The sequence below is a fragment of the Pocillopora damicornis genome, chromosome 8 (genome assembly GCF_964200805.1).
Source record: "Pocillopora damicornis chromosome 8, jaPocDami1.2, whole genome shotgun sequence".
Lineage (NCBI taxonomy): Eukaryota > Metazoa > Cnidaria > Anthozoa > Scleractinia > Pocilloporidae > Pocillopora > Pocillopora damicornis.
Window position 1 is genome coordinate 11,338,649 of NC_142677.1, and position 9,700 is coordinate 11,348,348.

Here is a 9,700-nt window from a genome sequence, read left to right on the forward strand (position 1 = left end):
TCATCAGCACAACACGATAGGGGCGACCCTAAAAGCCGGAACGACGGAAAATTACCCCAATTCCTAAAGACGGAACGGCGGAAAATCACCTTACATCCTTAAAGACGGAATGGCAGAAAATTACCCCAAATCCTAATAGACGCAACGGCGGAAAATTACCTCAAATCCTAAAAGACGGAACGGCGGGAAATTACCCAAATCATAAGAGACGAAGCGGTAGAAAATCATCCCAAATCCTAAAACACGGAATAATGGTACACACTTCCCACTCATTATTGTCTGTTCCTTTGCTATATCATAGCGGTATTCTAGTCGTGTACGTGAGTGAGATCTTTCCTCGGTTTGTTTGAGATTATTTTCTGTGGCTGTCGAGATGTTAGGTGGGTTAACAGGCTGACACGAGTTTTGCTGTTTTCGTGGTTAGGCTATTTTCGAGGTAACTGACCTTCAGACCTTTTAAAGCATGTCTTTAAATGATTTTCCCCCTTTTACATGAAACTATTGGAAGCCCTTTAAAAATCTCCTCAAGTTTAGGTTGCTTCTCAGTAATTTGCTAGTTGTGCGATAAGGTCTTTTTAAGGCTGGTCACTGATGGGTTATATTGTAACAAAAGGCGATGTGGTTAGTCGCACTTTGTATTCCTCTTGGAGCATTGTTTTCCTATCCATAAAATCAACCTCTGTAAGGATTCTTTCAATTAGATTATTTGGATGGCCCTTTTCGCGTAATCGCGTCTTTGAGTGTTTGATGTTCTCTTAAATTTTTTTTTTCTAAATTAAGGTTTCTCTCATGTAAATGGCTTCGTAAAATCCGCGTATTTCTGTCACCTGGTTGACATAATACAAATTTTCTGTTTACAGGTCATATTCCCCACCCAAAGGAAAATACTTCATTCACAGTTACGTCGTTTAGGATTTGGGTTAATTTCCCGCAATTCCGTCTTTTAGGATATGGGGTAATTTTCCGCTATTCTGTCATTCCGCCCTTCTGCCGTTTAGACCCAACTTGAGATCGAAACCTCGTTTCCCCGATCCGGAGCTTGGCAAGTATCAAATGAAGCAAACAAATTAGCGTGCAGTGCAGGCGTCTTATTAGGGCGAGTTAACTTTTAAGAAGCTCGAGATCGTTTACGCAACCGGCCATGTTTGATTTAGAGATAAAGACAGCTAGAAGGAGAAGGGGGAGTGGGTGTGGGTGTGGAGGAGGAAAAGCGAAAAGTAATATTTACCCCCTACCCACACCCCTCTCCTTATTTTTGTGCCCCCTGGCACAAATTACTTTTCTCTCCTCAGCCTATCGCTGCCATTAAAATCAAAGATGGTGGCCATAATTGTCGCTGAGAAAATACCGAGCACTCGCTCGCCAAAATTACGCCCGCTCTGAAGGCTATCAACAAATAGGCCATAACTAATTTTGCAACGAATTCCATCTCTGAATAAGGGTGGCTTACACTGGTATCTACGTTTTTGACATTTAGCATAGGATAGACATTGTTTTTAGCCCCATCTGCACAGGAAAAAAAATGTTGAAATGATGAGCGACGCTTTACTGGCCATAATAACAATTGTGGCGGCCTTGGGTTGCATCCGAGACTTGCGGGCTCAGTTTTTCCCAATACGGACCTCCCGCTTGGTGAATAACATATTTTGCCCGTGATTTACATGAAAAAAAAGGAGTAAAAAATGAAATATGAGGGAACAATAGCGCGCGCAAATGTCTCGTAAACTTTTACATTACGTGTGCAATGTCGTAATAGTGCCCAAATTGGCTGTTGATGACCTAATATTGTTTGTCAATTTTTAAACCGGTATTTAAGCAATATCAGAGAAGTCATACGTTATCCGTTTCTCCGGTTTGTTCTTGCTCTCGTGTTAGAAAAATATCAGTTCAGAGGCGAAGTTTTCTCGAGCAAAGCTTCAGTTGAGTTCAATGATTTTCACATTGCGTCATGGCAAGAGCTTGTTGAAACCGTTCGAAGGAAGTTTTCATGAGAGTAATTTTTCTTCATTACTAGCTATTTAGATCTAATGTTTCAAAACTCTGCAAGAGAAAAGCAAACATGACTCTCCTAATAATCTGTTAAACCCTGGGTTCAGTTTAAGCATCGTTTCAGAGAGAAACTTTTGGCATCGGTCCAATAGTTTACTCGAACTGAATCAGCCTTTCATTCACAGAGAGCGAGTACTGAACATCACATACTTAAGATGGGAAAAATCTTCCTACAAGAAAAGAAAAAACTATGGCAATCACTCCTTAGTATCCTTCGACAAAGATGCACAGAACTGATTCAAAATTCGGTATCTGCCGGGAAAAATGAACCAAATAGATTATTAGGTGAAATTGAAAATACATCTCTAAATGAAGATTTTAGATATATGAAAATTTCACATATTTGCACTGCGGTGGAGAGATGAAATTAGAAGATCCTCGCAGCTAAGAACACTACTGAAACGAGTAGTTGTAAATAAGACCTGAAAAAATTCAGGCCCGTACGGGATTTGAGCTAACAAGCTCAATTGGTAGAGCGCTGCACCGGTATCGCAGAGGTCATGGGTTCAAATCCCGTACGGGCCTGAATTTTTTCAGGTCTTATTTACAACTAATCGTTTCAGTAGTGTTCTTAGCTGCGAGGATCTTCTAATTTCATACATCTCTAAACTTACCGTAACGTCCAACGAGAGTTGTTATTGCATCGATTTGGCTTATGAAAACTATGATTACTACCAAAGTAAGAATGTTCCTTAACAAAGGTTGCATTTTGAAGGGAACGCTCGCCACTTTTTGAAGACCTCTAAGTTTAGATGCCCATTGTTCCACGAAACTAAGTGATCAAATAAGTCATTAATTGATTTAGCTGTTTTTAAGCGTCATAATAGCTTCTGTGAGAAATATTCGTGCGCGTAGAGGGAATGCTGAGATATGAGACCGCGAAGTGGAGGCTCTGAAGAAGCGCTGTGGATTTCTCAACTTATTATTCAATTGTACAAAGTAGAGTACGAATATCCTGCGATCATGTACGGTTATTTAGACAGTTGGTTATTTTGTACTCTAAAAAACCTGCTTGACAGGTTGGCTTCACTTGCCTTCTCTGGTGCCGTATTTAACAACTGTACCATTGTTCTTGGTTCACAGCCCTTAGCTCCTCAAGTAACGACAGCGATATATTCTTGCGAAGTGTCGTCGCCATGTGATTTAGTAGGATGATGAAAATGAAAATTAGTTCTGGAAATTATTTTTGACATTCTTAGAGCTCATCCCTGTCTTTGAGAGTTTGTCTCCCGGTAGATTCAAAGCTTTGTTACTGGCGATAAATTATTCATTCGAAAAACCAACACTTTTGTACTTGCAGTACTTTTAACGGTGCACGATTTGAGAAAAAATTCTATAGGAAATTCATTACCTGACTAGGAAATTCCGCGTTAAACTGCACGCGAAAACAGATATTGCACGAATCACGAAGCTGAGCAAGATTGCCCGAGTAGTTTCGAGACTCGGGCAATTTTGTGTGAACATTGAAAATACGAGTGAAATTAATCCTTAATTGCCCATGCGATTACCTATACAAACAAATAGACACAAATGTCTATCTATATCTAACTACAAAATGTCACCAAAAGACCCAACGAAAGATGACAAACCTACAATCTGTGGCGTGTTCACTGATGTCAATGAAACTCTGAGCGGAGAAGTAATTCAAACGCTGGCACAAACTAACATGGTTAACGAGAAGAAAAAAACAACAACTGAGTCGAAATCAACCAAATGTCAAGAACTTGCGAATGATGCAAACACATATTGATGAGAGAATAATTCTCAACAGAAAAGCGAAAACCGAAAAACCTGCACTAAAGAACGCAAGCGCAAAAGATTCGTTCGAGCTAGACCGCTGTGAATTTTCAAACATGGCGGGCACCACCTGATATTCTGTGCGAGCCACGCGGAAACAGTTATCCAGTGGTTTTATAGACCACTCCAAGGACAACGAAATTATCTTCTATGAGAGTTATGTAACAATCGAAAACAGAGGTTGGCTATAGATTAGGCAAGTAAGTGGTTAATATAAATCCGCATGGGCGATCAAACTTTGAAATTATTCCATTCCAGTTTAGTCTTGATTCTGCTGATTCATCTATGAAAGTTTGAAGCCCACTAAATATTTATTTTTCTTTGATTTGTGTCGCTGTCATTTCGTTTCGTGCTACTTGATTTCAGCACTACCCGTTTTTCTTCTGGAAATCGTCGTCGTTTTTCCCCTTGTTAACAGAATATTCTTCTCAATCTTGACAGTGCATCTCTTTTGAGCACCACCTTCTTAATGCATTTTGAACGGAATTATCGGGAGTTATGGCGAAACCATGTAGAAACTGAACGACCCAACGATGGAGTTGTTAAGGATGAGCTCCTGTTTAACCATGAACGAATGAAGTGTACTTAAAACTACTCACCAACGAAACGGTTCAAAACTTAATCAAATTAATAAATTTAGAACGCCGTGCAAAAATCAAGTTGTTTGTCGTTTTCTTTCGTAGCGAGAGCATGACTTTCTCGCCCCAGTTGTCACCGGCGCTGATCAAAAATTTAAGACATAAACAAGTGCAAACCCGAGGTATTCTCACATTTCGGTAAAAACGACAACGACAACACATGACACAGAAAAATACAGTTGGTAAGCTTCGTAATATTTCATTTTGATAAACTTCAACATGAAGCAAGTTTAATTTATTGATGAACTAATTCACGATAAAATTAACAGCATCCCTCTCTTTGAGTTATCATACAGGGTTAAAGAAATGCTTCAAAGAAAAGCCCTTACGTTGTTTAAAGCCAAGCTCAATTAAAAGCGAACTGAGCCATGAAATCTTCGATCACTTGCTAACGATCGTGTTCCCTTTCAGGAATCCAGACTGAATTTAGCTCAAAAAGAACAGTAACGCCAGGAAGAGGCGAGAATCGAAACGTCGCTGGTCATGGGTAAATTTTCGCGGGTCGCGGGTAAACTGTTGTGGGTCCCGAAAATTGTTACAGGCCCAGGAAGATCTCTTCTCTTAAATGCAACGATTTTCTCCACAAACGGCTGCTTTGATGCGAACCACATTCCTTGTGCAAATACATTTATGCACTAGCACTATCCCAACTAACTTTCTAAATTTTTTGATCTTAGAAGTCCCTGGCTCTGAAATCCTCTTCGATTACTCATTGAACATCATATAATTTTCTTCAAAATCGTTTGTTAAGTTTTGTATGCTTTTTGCTAACCTGGCTTCAGTGGGCTTCTATAAATAAAAATAGTTTTTAAGTTCAGCTCATAACTGCTTTAAGGTCATTTGTGGTATCCGGTTTTATTTTTGACGATTTTTTTTCTGGTTTTACTTATTTCTTTATTTTAATTTTGATGTTCCTAGCTGGCATAAAATAACACTGGCAAACTTTTTCCAAAAATATAGGTTGTATCATACAATCAATCAAGCTAACTAAATGGAAATGTGAGCAGAAACCTCAACAGCATCTTGTGCCGCGTTCACTGGAAACTGCTGTGATTTTTGCACTAACACTTGTGTCATTGTTGATTTACTGATTGGTAGGCATGCGGTTCAGATCAAAGCAGCTGTTTGTGGGGAGGAGACTTAAAACAGCTGTGAAATGTTGGGGGTCCAGAAAAAACAGGGTTTACAAAATGAGCTGCTCCAAACAATGTATAGATGTGAACACACTAGTTTTATCCCGCTGAGGTTTAAAAATTCCAATCTTTTATCCAGTCCTTCAAATATTTAAAACTACTTTGCATGCAACCTTTTCTCCCTGCCCTCCTCTTGTACTTTTGCTACACAGGCTACCTGTGGAGAGTGCCTTGATTATGCAAACTTCAATCTTTGCCAGATTTCATTGATACGTATCAGTGTTGAAATTTGGGTTGTTAAAAAGCTCTGAATTGTTAGAACTTTGTCTGTTCATCATTTTAAATTGTTGTCTGCTTTTTGTGCTATCGTTCAGGCTTATTTTACATTGATCACCTGAACCAAGCATCTCTTTTTTAACTGAAAGAAACAATAAAGCCACAGATGATTTTCCTACAAAAACCACATCGGGTTTGTGCAGTCTGTCTGGAAATAGTTATAGTTATTTTTTGCAGAATCTTGCTGCATGCTATAGTGGTCTACTGATACCTACAGGTGATAGCTCTGAAAGGTAAGCGGTCCTCTTTTTTTCTCTTTTCTTCTTCGTAGCAAATGATGCAATAAAAAATTGAACTTGCATTACCAGACTGTTTGCGCAATTCAGCCTTAATCAAACATAACTGACACTCAGCTATGAGCATGACTGATGTGACTGTCACCCTGGCAATTCACAGAATAAATGTTTCACTTCTCCCCTCAAATTAACCTTTCCGAAAATAATCCAGCTCTTTTTGCCCTAAAGATGCACCCAAATACATTCTACTCTTTTATACCACAGAACCTTGTATATAAAAAGGCCACTACAAAGACAAGAAGAGAAATAATACAGGACCTCCTTTCAAATGACCCTTGAAATAAATGCCAACAAGTCTAGACTCTAGAAAAGAAGGAAAAAAAAAAGGACAAGCACCAAGATGCTGGGCTTGTAGAAAAATGAAAAATGAAGATGAAGTTACTGTCACCATTAAATGACCTTATATCCCTTATGAAAGAATTTTGTTCCAGAAACAATGTTTTATTTTTGTCCAAAGCAACAATGCATAAACAAGATACCACATTGGACTAATATAAAACCACTGGATAGAATCAGAGCTGACAGTTAATTTACTGACATCACTGTGGTAGCTTTCAAAGATGATGGTTAGCCACTTTGCAATTCTGTTGATTGATAATTAAATCTTGAGATGGATGCGCTTGAATTTTTTGTTAATTTCCTCTTGCAAACAAAAATATTCTTTGGTAATGAAAAAAATGATCATTTATGCAATTTAAGCAATGAAAATTTGAAATTTGTTACCAGCTAATTACTTTTTATTAGAACAAAATTAAAAAAGGTTCAATTTTTATGACTAAAGTTCTATTTTTGGACCTATGACAATTTTCTGAACCTGTTACAATTTCCTGAACCTGCAACATTTTACCTGCGACCCGCAACCCATGACCCGCGACCCATGACACGCAACAATTAGACACTCCCATCACTGACCAAGTGCTCATGCGTGTGTGTGGTTAAATTCTGGGAGGTTTTGCTGACATAGCTAGCATTACAGCCCACACATAAAAACTTGTAAACCACACACATATAGAGCCATAAGGGATAGGGTCTTTCACACTAAACATATTACCTATTTTAAAAGATAAAAAAACAAACTTAATATCTATGTTGTAACAATAATGCTAAGCAAAGTGGCAAACTCTTTTTTGCTTGCAAACAGAAAACATTGATCTATGAAAACTTGAGAAGCTTGCGTTAAAAAACCCTAACATGGTTTGGTCTTTTGGTTTTTCTGTTTAAACTGATTCATTATAAAACTCATCAATAATTAACTATAGATTATTACAAAACAAACATGATCCATCAGAAGGAAATGTAATGTGCAGAGTCTGGAGTAAATTTAATGAAATATCTTTCACCTGCTTTCTACAAGCCCCAAATCAAAGAATTGTTTGGTAACAAGAAATCAAGTTTACTTTTCAAACTGCATGTTAACCTGATGCCAGATGTGGTTAACATGTAAGTTCTCCCTACAGTATTCATACATTATCTAACAAATAGGTGTGGAGAACACTCAAATTTATAGGTTAGAGGTTGTTATCTTAATAAAATACCAAATTCTTGTAGCTAATTAACAAAGAAATGTGTAGCAGCTAGAGGGAAGAATTAAAAATCAGATCTTGGGAGTTAAAGGGTTAAGAGCAAAGAATCATGGTTTTGTTGGAGAATTTTTGTTTTGTGACTATATTATCATCAGTGGACTGTTCAAAATTAACATGAAATAGAAATCTTTTCTGTTAGTTTTACAGCTAAATTAACTAAAGTCAATTTTTAAATGCAAACATTTTGGCATATTCATTCCTTCACAAATCCTGACCAATAAGTTTAAGGTGTTCAAGTCCAAAATGATCATCTCTATCTGCAAAAAGTCATCAGCTGTAAACATCTTGCTGCAACTCATACAGCAAGCTAGTCTACAATCTTCTGTAACTTAATGATAGTGTCACACCAAAGCTGATTTAAACCATGAAATGCTCTCCTTTCACAATAAAAGGATTTTTCTTCAAAGTTTCCATGTTGCACCAGTCTCAGCTATCAGATTTTTCTATGTCTGCAAGAGAATCCAAGTATTGACTAAGTCCATTGCTAAGAGAATCATATGCTTTTTCAGGTTTATTCACTTTGTTTACAAACTGAATTTAAGTTTAAGGGCCATGTATATGAATGTCACTATTTATTGCTGTAAGAGAGGAGTGAAACATAGGATTAAAGATGTACTGCACAGCACACAATCCATTACTGTTGATGAAATGGAGACAGATCTAAATACATATTCTTTTCTTACTTGCTAAAAAAAAAAGGGAGAGAAGGGAAGATACAGAAAACAGGAGATGTGGTGCCATTTTTGCAATATAAATCACAGGCAAAGTGATCTAGAAGGGCTATGAAAAGGATCATGCCAGTAGTGGTGCTGGAAGACTTAGATGAGTATTTAGAATGGCTAGGTTGATTTGCACCTGTATAAAGAACAGAATATTTTTGGTATAGTTATTTGAATTACATTAATATCTTTCTTATGACATGTTTGGTAGAGTCAGCAGAAGTAGTATTAGCCTTGAATTACAAGAAATGGTAATTAAAGTCCATTAGTGGAGTTCAGTTTGGTTTGCAATCATGCGAGTGATTACAAAATTGGACAACCCTGAAGCAAGAGTCTGATTCATCAATCACAAGTATGATTACAGCCGGACCCAATTGGACCTGTCACCAATTGATTGTAATTGTTACATGTACCTCGACAATTTCCAAAAAAGAAAAAACCGAAAAAAAAAATAAATAGGGGCTTTCTATATAAAGTATTCACAATAAATTAAAATGGCGTCTTAAAGAGTATATTCACTTTTTCTTTTCGTGGGTCAATCCACCCTGAAGGAGTATACAAAGCTCTAGTTCATTAGCTTTAATAGTACTTATTTAAAATTCACTACCGGGTGATATTTCTGGAAAATTCGGAAGGTCGAAATTTGGATAAACTGCAATTGACGGAAAAATCGCGAAACTTAGACCTATCATCATAAGCAGCAGTTTGGTTAAGCTCAGTCAGATAGAAAAAATAAAACCCAATGATAAACCAAGAAGCTTGAGATACAAGGATAACCTCAGATAGAGAATATAGATTAGTGCGTACTGCGCATGACTAACTGTAAAAAACCTTGGCTGACTTGACTACAAAGTAATAAGCTTTATATTTAAGACTTCTTTTTGGGAGTCAGTCTCTTTTAACCTTATTCAAACCAGCTACATGAAGGAATAACGACATGAGGAGGTCGTTGCGTCGCGATGTAAATTAATTGGATAAACTTGTTGACATAATCACATAACATAAGAGTCATCCTCTGTTGGTTAAAACAACATATAAAATAAAAATGGAAAAGAAAAAATTGACGATTTCATTATGTCGTTATCAGGGTTTTCTGTTGTTATATTGTTATGCAACATGTTACGTGGGTGAACCTCTGTAGATCAGCGG